Genomic DNA, 13,640 nt, shown 5'->3' with positions numbered 1-13,640 from the left:
TATTGTTCACACTTGTGACACCTCAATTGTTCACTCCCCTAAAGGCCTGTACTGTTCACACCTGAGACCCAGATTGAAACTGCCATATTGTTCTCCTATTCACACTTTATTCAAAATGCTAATGCGCACCAGCACTGTGTCACTGTATGTAGTACATATTAGACTGGTCCTGATTCCTGTCTCCTGCTCTGTTCTGCCTTCCCTATGCTCCCTGTGTGTGTCATACTTTGGTATTTGTTCTGGGGGTTTGTTAGCATTTGAAAATTATTGTTAGTGGCCCCTAAGGTGTTTAATCATATGCTGGGGTACTGTATTAAACACAGGAGGAGGAGGCATATGGACTTATGGTTATGTCTTAATATGGGCAGGCACAAGGTAGTTTGGCACCCCAGGCAAGAGCTTCAATCAGTGCCCCCTGTGCTGCATTACCATTTCCCTCCTTACCATGATGGTTTTTAAATAAAGAGAGCAAGAAAATGTACAACACTTTTTCATTTATATTACTGCCCCCTGTACCTGTGCAAGCAAGCTCAGCAGCCATACATCATACAGCCCTCCTGCAGCCATCATATTGCCCCCAATCTTTACCTGTGTCATCAGCAGACAAAAATAAATCTGATCACATCATATTGCCCCCATGTATTTATATACCTGTGCCGAGCCCAGCAGCAACAGCAAACATATGGGCCCAAAATCTGTACCTGGCTGTGCCAGCAGGAAGCTTGACACTTTACAGTAATAGAAAGAATGTCTTCAGTTCAGTGCAACTGTGCAAGGCTGAGAGCAGCGAGAGCCACACCAAGCAGGCCGCCAGCTCTCTGCCTCTCTCTGTCATCACATCAATGACATCATTGACGCATGTACGCACATCGCGGTGCACCGCACAGAAGGAGCTATTACTTGCCGGCAAGAGGGAGATGGGGAAGGAGATGGATTCCACCCAACTGGGTGACCATGATTACTGAAACAAATTATTAAATAAACGCTTGAAAAAAGTGCGCCCCTCAATGATGGCGCCCTAGACAGCCGCCTACTCTGCCTACCCCTAGTTCCAGCCCTGATCCCTGCAGTGAGCACCAACCATTTGGTTTTTTGGTGTGCTATTAATGTGGACATGGTCTTGCGGTAACATGGGTGTGGTTTAAAGTGGGTGTGGTCTAAAAACAGGGAGTGGCTAACATTGGTTTCCGTTATCGGCCCTCCACCATGTAGATTGGAAAAATTCCGGCCCTCGGTACCATAGAAGTTGGACAGCACTGTCTTATGCTAACACATGTATCCATTGTGTAACTGCAACTCTCAGAAGGCACACTTGCAGATGGGATGGATATGGCCCACAAGAGCACCACTTATTGTCCCCACAAGCAGGTTCTTTCCTTTATGACAAAATGTAGGGACCTCAACTCTTGGTTTAAAAACACATTACTAGGAGTGTAGTGTATGTCTATAAATTATGCTAAGAGACAAATGTTATTTTTGAGCAGGATTTTGCCTGAACTTGACAGATTTTAGTAACACAAAAATAACATTTCTCGAGCCAAACATATGAAAATGTATCATTAGATCATCATAGAGGCGTTCAGCATCCCTTAAATCATCTCAGTGTATTTCCTAGTACAAGAACAAATTCAGTGAATACCATAAAAGTGTTCATTGGTTTTGGACGTGTAGCATGGCGGAAACATTTCTTCGTTTAAATTTAAAAGAACTGAAATTCGCTTTACCTTCTCCAAACAGCTCACCAAATGAATCTCTGAAACGGGTTTTGTGCGATCAAACACTGACGAGTTTACATACAATAAACACGCTTGCAAGCAAGTGGAGCCAGAAACCCACCGCCTCACTTCGGCAGCTGATTGTATTACTAAGCGTCTACGGCTCTAGGCAACAGTCCCCACGGCGACCAACAGAACGTCACACGACGTCGACGTGAGGCGCAGTGCATGGGTGGAAAGGAAATATTTCGAACTCTGTAGCCATGATGGTTGTTTTTTTTATTCCAATTGTAATGTGCAGTGAAAAATAGTGACCAAAGAGCCAGTTGTTCCAAGCAGCACAAAGTGGTTTGCATGGGTAAATCTGACATATCTGAACCTTTTATCTTTAAAGGGGTTGCGAAGTGAAATCTGCAACTGGTTTTCATGTATTATTGTTTGTGTTTTTTAGTTATTTCGTGTTTTGTTCAGGAGCTCTGAAGTCTGGAATGTCAGCAGCAATCTGGTTGCTAGTGCCCAAATCACCTTAGCAACCAGGCAGTGGTTTGAATGTGAGGCTGAAATATTTAAATGAGAGGGCCTAAATAGAAAGTAACAATAACATTGTAGCCTCACAGAGCAATAGTGAAAGCTGGAAAGAGTGAGAAGAAGAAAGCAAATAATTCAAAAACTAAAAACATCGATGATCATTTAAAAATTGAGGTAAACTTACTCAAGGTTCAGCTTTGAGCACAATTCATTTTGGGGGGTTTAGATCCCTATTTACATAGTTACATATAGGGATGCACCGAATCCACTATTTTGGATTTGGCCGAACCCCCGAATCCTTCGCAAAAGATTCAGCCGAATACCGAACCGAATCCAAACCCTAATTTGCATACGCAAATTAGAGGTGGGAAGGTGAAACCATGTTTTACTTCCTTGTTTTCTAAAGTCACACAATTTCCCTTCAGTCCCTAATTTGCATATGTAAATTAGGATTTGGTTCGCCGGGTAGAAGGATTCGGCCGAATCCTAATCCTGCTGAAAAAGACCGAATCCTGGATTCGGTGCATCCCTAGTTACATAGTTAGTTACTGCTACTTTTTATTGCTGATCCTTCTATTCAGACTCTCTCCTATTCATATTCCAGTCTCTTAGTCAAATCAATGCATGGTTGCTAGAGTAACTTGATCCCTAGTTACCAGATTGCTTAAAATGCAAATTGAAGAGCTGCAGAATAAAAAGCTAAATAACTCAATACTCAAAAATCTTCAATAATAAAAAATTAAAACAAATTGCAAATTATCTCAGAACATCACTCTCTACATCATACTTAAAGTTATCTCAAAGGTGAACAACCCCTTAAACAGAATCAGCCATCACCACATTACCCGGCAGTGCATTCCACAACCTCACTGTCATCATTGTGAAGAACCACCTACGTATTTTTGGGTAAAATGGTCGCCTGCTATTTGTCTATAATATACTTGTATATCATGTCCCCTTGCAAGCGCCTTTTTTCCTGAGAAAACAACCCTATCCTTGACAGTCTACCCTCATAATTAAATCTTCCATCCCTCTAACCAGTTTGGTTGCATGTCTCTGCACTCTCCCCAGCTCATTTATATCCCTCTTAAGGACCGGAGTCCAAAACTGCACTACATACTCTAGGAGGGGCTTACCAGGGACCTATAAAGAGGCATAATTATGTTTTCATCCCCTGAGTTTATGCCCTTTTTATGCAAGACAGAACTTTTTTTGCCTTAGTGGCCACAGAATAACAATGGCAATTAGAGAACTTGTTTTCTACAAAAAACCCAAGATCCTTCTTATTTAAGGAAACTCACAACATTTTGGGAGTGTATAACTTGCATTTATATTATGCATAACCTTGCATTTATCAACATTGAACCTCATTTTCCAGTTTGCTGCCCAATTTGCCCTGACTCTGCATAGTTTGCTTTTAAAATTGGAGCCATAGCCTTCCTCCTTTTTTTTTTTATTATGGGCATGATCATTTTAATGATCTGCAAATCACTCTGAAAAGTGGTAGCATCCTGCATGGATCTTACAGTTTTACATAATTTAGTATCATCGGCAAAAATAGAAACAGTACTTTCAATGCCCATCTCCAGGTCATTAATAAACGAGTTGAAAAGCAAAAGACCAAGTACAGAGCCATGCGGAACTCCGAGCCGTGTTCCATTTACCACCACTCTTTGTAATCTATCTTTTAGCCAGTTCTCTATCCAGGTACAAATACTATGTTCCAGGCCAACATTCCTTAATTTAACTAGTAACCTTCTGTGTGGCACTGTATCAAATCCTTTAGCAAAGTCTTAGTAAATCAGATCCACTGCCATCCTAGAATCGAGGTCCACGCTCACCTTCTCATAAAAAGAAATTAAGTTAGTCTGGCAAGATCTATTACGCATAAAACCATGCTGGCACAAACTCATAGTATTATGATTTACTATGAAGTCCAGTATCGTAACCTTTATTAACCCTTCGAAAAGCTTTCCTGCCACTGCTGTCAGACTAATTCAGGGTCGGGCCAAGCCGGCCGGGCGCCCTAGGCAGCCCGACTGGCCTCCCCACTCCCCCAGTGTGCGCACGAGCGCCCCAGATGGGCCGCAACTTGCACAAGTGCAGGATGGGGAGAGAGCGGGGAAAGAGGTGAGAGCGATGGAGGGGAAGGGGCTCAGGGGAGGAGAGCGAAGGAGGGGGGAGGAAAGAGCAGCGGAGGGTAGGGGGGAAACCAAAGAGAGCTGTGAAAACGGACTAGGGGTAGGCAGAAGACAATTTAAAGGAGAAGGAAACTTAAACTAAAGAAGTAGGCTAGAAATGTTGTACATTATGTTTTGAGCTTCTGTAGGAGCCCCAGTCAACCGCAGCCCTTTAGCAGTAAAGATCTTTGTTTCCAAAGATGCCCCAGTAGCTCCCCATCTTTTTTTCTGCTGAGTCACTGCACATGCTCCATGGTACTGTCATTTACTGAACTTAGGGACTGACTCAAAATATACAGTACACATAGAATATAAATGTAACAGTATAAGGCTGATTAGTAATTAATATGGATAATTACTACGTGGCAGCAAAGAAACCAGTGCAATTAGCATCATAATGTAATAATCAGCCCTGTAGCATCAGCTTATATTACAGGCCAAACTCATTTTCTGCTGGATAATTTGCGATGACCCCTAAGCTTAGCTTCTCAACAGGTGTCGCAACAGTGTCGAAGATACTTTCCAAGATGGTGACCCCCTGTGACAAGTTTGAAGTCCTGGATCATTGCTGCTACTGAAATGCTGAAACTTTAGGCTGGTGCACTAAGTGCAGTTTATAAAACGTGGCATTTTTAGCCCAATTCTTTTTCAGGGTTTAAGGTTTAAGAGGTACCTGCCCAGCGCCCCCTGTCGTTGCACCCTAGGCAGATGCCTCTTCTGCCTACCCCTAGTTCCGGCCCTGGACTATAGATGCTATAGACCCCCTTATGTAAGTGGAGAGGAGGAGCTAAGCTCCTGATGCAAACAGAAAACGCTGCTAGTTTGGGTAAAGTAATGATAATGGGGGTTTTAATTACCCATATATTGACTGGAGCAACATTACTGCCAGTTAGGCTGTTAGTGGGAGCACATTTATAAACTTGTTGCATGACAATTTTATGACACAGGTTGTTGATGAGCCAACCAGACAAAATGCTATACTGGATCTAGTGATCTCTATTGACCCAGAACATATGGTAAATGTGCAAGTTATTGAACCCCAGGGCAATAGTGACTATAGTGACTATAATGTGGTCTCATTTAATGTCTGGTGCAAAAAAACAAATATACACTAGGCTAGGACAATACAACCCTGAATTTCAGAAAAGGGCTGCCCTGCAGAGCATAGATTGGAGCATTATGCTTTCTGCTAAAAACACAGAACAGCAATGGCTGGTATTTAAAATATTAATTAGATACTGTTCTCAATTTATTCCTTTAATAAGTTAATGTAGAAGCACAAAGAAACACCTTATGTGGCTTAATATAGAGGTAAAGAAGTTAACAGGAATAAAGATAAAGGCATTTAAAAGCTACAAGTCTGTGGGGACAGAAGCTGCATTTAAACTATATAAACACTAAAATAAATGCTGTAAAACAGCAATCTGAAAGGCAAAGATTAGAAATGAGGAGCACATTGTGGCATAGCCTAAGACTAACCCCAAAAAAGTTTCTAAAGTATATTAATAGTAAAAAGATGCAGGTTGAGAGTGTTGGCCCTTAAAAGTATGGTGGTAACAGATACGTAACAGATACAGAAAAGACAAATGTGCTAAATCAGTTCTTTTCTTCAGTGTATACAATACAGGAGTCAGAGTTTCCAGACCCACCTCATAGCTGCAATGTTGGTTCAGCTCAATCTAGTTAGTGGCTGTCTCAGGACATGGTTCATAAAGCTTTACTAAAAATTAATATGAACAAGGCACCAGGGCCAGATGGAATACACCCATGAGTTTTAAGAGAGCTTAGTTCATTTTTAGACCAGTCTCTATTTATGATTTTCTTAGATTTGCTTTCATTTGGTATGGTACCTATGGATTGGAGGAAAGTTGATGTAATTCCAATATTTAAAAAGGGATTACGATCTCAGCCTGGCAATTATAGTCCATTAAGTTTGACATCTGTGGTGGGCAAATTATTTAAAGGCTTGTTAAGGGGTAACATTTAAAATGTTGTCCTAGTGAATGGAATTATGAGCAGCAGCCATCATGGCTTTATAAAGGATAGGTCATGTCAGACAAATTTGCTTTTTATGATGAGGGAAGTCAGATGCTGGACATCAGGGGAGCAGTAGATGTGATCTTTTTGGATTTTGTGAAAGCATTTGATACTGTGCCTCACAAACAACTGCTTTATAAACTAACGATCGAAGGATAATTCCTTTGATCGAACGATAAAATCGTTCATATCGAACGATTCGAAGGATTTCAATCCAAGGATCGTAGGAATATTCTTCGATCAAAAAAAAGTTAGGCAAGCCTATGGGGACCTTCCCCATAGGCTAACATTGACTTCGGTAGCTTTTAGATGGCGAACTAGGGGGTCGAAGTTTTTTTCAAAGAGACAGTACTTCGACTATCGAATGGTCGAATAGTCGAACAATTTTTACTACGAATCCTTCAATTCAAAGTCGTAGTCGAATGTCCAAGTAGCCCAAAAAAAACTTGAAATTTGAAGTTTTTTTTACTTCTAATCCTTCACTCGAAGTTAGTGAATTGGCCCCTTAATGTTGATAAATGTAATGCCATGCACCTGGGATGTAAAAATATGCTAGCCACTAAAAGGGACTGCACTAGGCAAATCCATAATGGAACTGTACAGAGCACTGGTAAGGCCCCATCTAGAATATGCCGTACAGTTTTGGTCTCCAGTCAAACAGGACATTTTTGAATTAGAGAGGGTCCACCCCTCCCACAACCCAAGCCCACCCGCATCCAACTTCCGGGTTCCTTTTACAGACCGGTCCCGCCAATGATGATGTCACAAAAGGGGCGAGGCGAGCAGGCGCGTGGCTATAAAGCTGGAAGTCGGTATGTGAAGGTGGCGGGAGGGGAGAGCAGGTGAAGAGCTCAACCCGCACCCGCCACCACCCGCAAAGAGGAGTGCGAGGTCGACCGGAATCTGCCTGACCCGCTGGTATCGGGCCGGCCCACACCTCACTACTCCTGAGAAGGGCAGCTAAGCTGGTAAAAGGCAAGGAAAATTAACTATGAGGAAAGACTGATCAAGTTAGGGTTGTTCACGCTGGAGAAGAGGCACTTAAGTGGGGATATGATAACTATGTATAACTTTATTAGGGGATTGTAATGCTTTAATTACCAGTAGGTCCTTCCAGTTGACAAGAGGGCATCCATTAGATAGCTTTAAGAATGGGTTGGATTACTTTTTAGAAAAAGTGAGGGAATACAAGGTTATGGAAGATAGCTTATAGTACAAGATGATCCAGGGACTGGTCTGAGTGCCATCTTGGAATCAGGAAGGATTTTTTTCCCTCGAGGCAATTGGAGAGGCCTCAAATGGGGATTGTTGCAGGTGCTGAGCTTGGTTATGCAGTCTATTTACTTACAAACTTGACAGGGTTGCCAGGCAATGCTGGATGTAGGCCCACCTACCTATTGAACTAATCACATTGTAGGATTCAATAGCATTGGAGAATGTCTCATTAGCACTGTTGAAAGTTTAAACATCAAATTTCCCTGCCTAGGTATTACTATAATGTTACATATTTTGCTATTATATCATTAATGGAAGTGACTTTAGTAAAAAAAAAAAGCCTTAAATATAATTAGGGATGCACCGAATCCAGGATTCGGTTCGGAATTCTGCCTTTTTCAGCAGGAAAGTTTTGTTAGAACACATAGTATCCTCATTACATTAAAGTTGGTCTGAACACCATATTGATGTTAAAAGAAATCCTCTTTATAGAGACATGGTTATGGTCTGGAAATTTCTTCTAAAAAATAAATTGGATTACATTTCCCCCTTTCCTGTGGAAAAGTATTTAATTCTAGTAAGAGTGTTCGGAAGCTCTCTCAGAGCAGGGCACAGATCAGGAAGCATACGTGCCTGTGTGAGGAATTCCCAAAGGCACTGGGAGTGCCGTGACCACGTGACAGAGTCTCTTGGAGTGAGAAAGCCAGGAGGCTGAGAAATTCTCCAAAGAAGGATTGAGAGTACAGGGGTGACACCAACCTATGTTTTTGCTGGTAGTCCACAAGGGGCCCAGTTTAGTGAAGGAACTCATCAAATCTGTGAAGATAGCACCTAGTGGGCAGGATTTATTTTTATGATTTGTTTTGTATGTTGAAAGTCACCCGTATATAAATAAACTGTTTAAAAGTGAAGAAAGTGTCTGTTGTGGATCTCACAAGCTTTCACAAGTTTTTTTTTTTTTAAAGAAGAAGAAAGTGTAAATCATTGGGGGTGCAAAGTGTTTCGCAACCACTAGTCATTGTAATCACTTACCTGGTACCCCAGGCCTCCTTCTGCTCCAAACTAACAACAACGTTGGCTTTTACATTTTATTGCATGTGTCTGCCCCAAGTATCAAAGGAAGAAGAGGGGGAAAGAAGAGGATCACTACATGTTGCCTGCTAAGGAGAAACAGCAAGCACTACACAAGTCCTTTTCCCTGCTTGGGTGCTATTCTAATTTCTACAACTAGGTGAAGAATGTTTAGGAATGCAAAACAATTCTCAGTTCATTTTGATCAATACAATGCTGAAATTGGCACAGCAAAGGAGATTGAGAAGGCAGGTACCCCCTGGTGTTATTTGGTGGTACGGAGCACCGGCAACTCTTGGGCTGGAGAAGGAGACTTCAGAAATTGGTTGGAGCACATGGAACATAATGGGTCCTTGCGTCTGGAGAGGAACCTTCACAGAGAAACTACTGAGTGGAGATCTCTGGGTCAACACTTGGTGCCAGCTGAGAGGCTGACAGCAGCATTTTCAGACAAGAATGTGGAACTCCCTGACACTAGAAAAACATTTCGTCCATACATGAACATGTGTGGGGGGGGGGGAGCAGCATGCAATGTGTCTCCTTAATATGATGTTACACCCCATGGTTCCTGCTTCCCACAGCCTAATTTGAGAGAAAAATGTGAGAAAACTAAAAATAAAGTTTTAACTGTATATAGTTTCTAAGATTAACTTACTCATTTGTAGTAAAACACTACATAAAATGCAGTAAATGTCGATTTTGAAGTAGCTGTAATGACAGCCATGATATTCATATTCCCTGTTTTCATACTGAGGCCTATACATGTCACATTAGTCATCAAACTGTACAGTAGAACCCTGACCTCGCTGCTCTAAAGCAACTCATAGCATAGGGAGAGACTGAACGTGTGACCCCCTTATAGCCACACCTAAAGTCATGTGCGTGTAATTGTGACATAGGTTGTTCTATTTGGAATTTACCATTGCAATCTAAAGCAGGTATATTTTAGCTGCACTGCTTTGGTTTAATTGCTTCCTGTGAAAGGGATGAATAAAATTAGGATATTATGATAAATAGGGATACACCAAATCCAGAATTCGGTTTGGGATTCGGCCTTTTTCAGCAGGATTCGGCCGAATCCTTCTGCCCAGCCAAACCGAATCCTAATTTGCACATGCAAATTAGGGGCGGGGAAGGGAATCGGTTAACTTTTTGTCACAAAACAAGGAAGTAAAAAAAGATTTCCCCTTCCCACCCCTTTCATATGCAAATTAGGATTGGGCCGAATCTTTTGCTAATGATTCGGGGGTTTGGCCAAATCCAAAATAGTGGATTCGGTGCATCCCTATTGATAAATAGTTTCCATCATTTTCTGCAAGAATTTTTTCACTAGCAAAAGTTTAGTTTTAAATGGATACATGTATTGTATATCTTCAACAACGTAATTGACCTTTAAGTTAAATTTTAATATATTATACAATAATATATACTAGTAATATATGTTGGGCCTAATTTTTATAGTTGTATTCTCTCTCATTCCACCTTTCAGACAGGGTTACTTACTCTGGAAGCCAAAACACTACGCACTGTGTGGTTTCTATTCATGTCTTGTTGTTTTTATATTCGAGTTGCTCATTTTGAATGGTTGTCTGGTTGTTAGAGTAAAACCCTATTTTTAATGTCTCAGATCAGTTTGGAATTTCATCAGCTATTTTGTTGCTAGGGTTAAGCTCTAGCAACAAGATAGCTGCTGAAATTCCAAACTGATCTGAGACATGCTGAATAAAAATTAAATAGTTAAAACACAAAAAGTGAAGAACAACTGCAAACTGTCTCAATAAATATCAGTTTTTTTGTAATTTATTGAGCTAAACAGGCCAAATATGAAAATAAAAGCTACTCCATGTTTGTCATTGTGAGGTACTGTATATACTGTATACGTACAGTATAACCCCGAATTTACGTCCCCGGATTTTACGTTTCCCCACATTTACATCTCTTTTTTGTGGTTCTCCAAGAATCAATGCATGTCTATGGGTGCCTTTTCCGGTTTTAACATTTTGCTTTCCCTGATTTTACGTTGTTTTTTAAGGCTTGCCCCTACCCAAATGCTAGGTTTTTAGACCAAAAAGCCCTTACCCCCTTTACTTAAAGGACCAGTAACATCAAAAAATGAAATTATTTTAAAGTAATAAAAATATAATGCAGTGTTGCCCTGCAGTAGTAAAACTGCTGTGTTTGCTTCAGAAACACTACTATTATTTATATAAATAAGCTGCTGTGTAGCAATGGGGGCCAGCTATTCAAAGGAGAATAGGCTCAAGTTACACAGCAGATAGCATTATGTTCTACATAGCTTTTCTGTTATCCATTATTTATCCTGTGCCATATAGCCGTTTTTCAATTTCCACCATTGCTACTCAGCAGCTTGTTTATATGAACTATAGCAGTGTTTCTGAAGCAAACACATCAGTTTTACCAGTGCAGGGCAACACTACATGATATTTTCATTACTTAAAAACGTTTTCAGTTTTTGGTGTTACTGTTCCTTTAAGGCTCCATAAACATCAGAATTCTCCCTGCATGCCTGTGCTGAGATCCAGTTAGAAGCAGAAGTGGGCGGGTAGCTGTGCTGGGAAAGGAAAATATGACCCTGCAGGCAAAAGTGGGCAGCTCTGCACAGTGAGACTGGAGGAGGGGCAAAAAAAGGTGACTGTGCAGCCAAAAGTGAGCTCTGCTGTTGAAGTATGTGAACCATGCTGCAGAAGAAGAGGGCTGAAAACGCAATGAAGTGGAGAGCTATGCTGGGAAACAACACAGAAGACTAAGAAGCAGTTGGAAATGAGCTGTGTTGGAGGGAAATACATGTGAACTTTTAAATAAAAAAAATTACTCCTTATTTCTTTACATATGTGTGTTCAATACATTTCCCTTATTTTAAATCTTCCTGGATTTTACATCTTTTTTCCCTGGTCCCCTGAAAAACGTAAAATCGGGGTTCTACTGTAATTATATTACAACAACCCCCTCCCATCATCCTCATAGATAAGCAGGAGTCAAATATGAAGGGGTGTACCCTTGTAATCTAATTATCTACCCTGCAAGAACCAAACATTTATTACAATTATTTTCCTGTTTAGACATTATAGCCATTTCTTACATGTATAGGTCAAAAACTCCCAGCAGCACAATACTGCCAAATAGTAGGTTTACCCAGGAAACCATACATCTTGAGAAAAAAACAAACATTCTGAAGAACCCAAAATGTGTAAATGTCTTTAAACTCTAAACAATCTAACTGCAATCCTTTCAGGTTAGTGGTGTTAATAATGTCTAAAATTTTTAATTCACCTCAAAGCTTATATTTTGTAGCTTCTTCTCTATCAATTGTCATTAGGTGCCAAGAAAACATACAAAATAGAAATGCCAAGGGTCTACTAAACTGTTTATCAAATGATGTGGCATCTAGGGGCCGCAGAGTGAAAACAGCACATATCATTAATGTCATTTCAGCTACTGAAAAATCAACATATTTTCTGCATATTATGTGGGGTAAAGCCATAAAAACTTAAAGGGATCCTGTCATCAGAAAACATGTTTTTTTCAAAACGCATCAGTTAATAGTGCTACTCCCGCAGACTTCTGCACTGAAACCCATTTCTGAAAAGAGCACACAGATTTTTTTATATTCAATTTTGAAATCTGACATGGGGCTAGGCATTTTGTCAATTTCCCAGCTGCCCCTGGTCATGTGACTTGTGCCTGCTTTCTGGCAGGCTGCTGTTTTTCCTTCTCAATGTAACTGAATGTGTCTCATTTAGACATGGGTTTTTTACTATTGAGTGTTATTCTTAGATCTACCAGGCAGTTGTTATCTTGTGTTAGGAGCTGCTATCTGGTTACCTTCCCGTTGTTCTTTTGTTTGGCTGCTGGGGGGGGAAAGGGAGGGGGGTGATATCACTCCAACTTGCAGTACAGCAGTAAAGAGTGATTTAAGTTTATCAGAGCACAAGTCACATGACTTGGGGCAGCTGGGAAATTGACAATATGTCTAGCCCCATGTCAAATTTCAAAATTGAATATAAAAAAAATTATGTTTGCTCTTTTGAGAAATGGATTTCAGTGCAGAATTCTGCTGAATCAGCACTATTAACTGATTCATTTTGAAAATTTTTTTTTTCCCATGACAGTATCCCTTTAAGTTCACCCCAGAAAGCCATATATTTTTGGAAAGTACACTTTCTCACAAATTCAAAACTGGTAAATATGTCTTTTTGCTCAAAACTGCCAAAGCACAAACCTTCTGAAATGTTGTGGCTTTCATGACATTTCTATAAATCACCTCAAAGCTTCCCCTGTCCAGCATTGTCTCTCCCAACTAGGTTTACCTATGAGGCACATAGGGGCCGCAAAATAAAAACCAATATAATATATCCTAAATATGAATGCCAAGGTACAAGCAAGCTCAGTAGTGCCTGAATGAAAGCATTTTCCATACCAACAATGCTGAAAACAAATAGGGGGAAGCTTTCACAGAAGAGCAGAGCCTAAAATAGCAGAAAGGAGGACCAAAGTAACACTCTTGGTTTGAGAATGAGATAATAGACAGACAGATATTAAAGGGATACTCTCATGGGAAAACATGTTTTTTCCCATAACGCATCAGTTAGTACTCCAGCAGAATTGTGCACTGAAATCCATTTTTCAAAAGAGCAAACAGATTTTGTTATATTCAGTTTTGAAATCTGACATGGGGGCTAGACGTTTTGTCAATTTCCCAGCTGCCCCAGGTCATGTGACTTGCGCCTGCACTTTAGGAGAGAAATGCTTTCTGGCAGGCTGCTGTTTTTCCTTCTCAATGTAATTGAAGGAGTCTCAGTGGGACATGGGTTTTTACTATTGAGTGTTGTTCTTAGATCTACCAGGGAGCTGTTATCTTGTGTTAGGGAGCTGT

At 40.6% G+C, this 13,640-nt stretch overlaps 1 protein-coding gene across 1 annotated transcript in view; it reads right to left on the bottom strand.

Moving 5' to 3' along the window:
- Positions 1–1,849, bottom strand: part of ropn1l.L (rhophilin associated tail protein 1-like L homeolog) — a 38,910-nt gene extending 37,061 nt beyond the window's left edge. Inside the window, exon 1 of the mRNA NM_001096022.1 lies at positions 1,725–1,849. The gene's annotated coding sequence lies outside the window, so the exon portion shown is untranslated. The remainder of the gene's footprint in view (positions 1–1,724) is intronic.
- Between the last annotated feature and the right edge of the window lie 11,791 nt (positions 1,850–13,640).

Source organism: Xenopus laevis, chromosome 6L (genome assembly GCF_017654675.1).
Source record: "Xenopus laevis strain J_2021 chromosome 6L, Xenopus_laevis_v10.1, whole genome shotgun sequence".
Lineage (NCBI taxonomy): Eukaryota > Metazoa > Chordata > Amphibia > Anura > Pipidae > Xenopus > Xenopus laevis.
The sequence above is the reverse complement of the archived record's forward strand: the minus strand, read 5'-3'. Positions and strand labels throughout refer to the sequence as shown.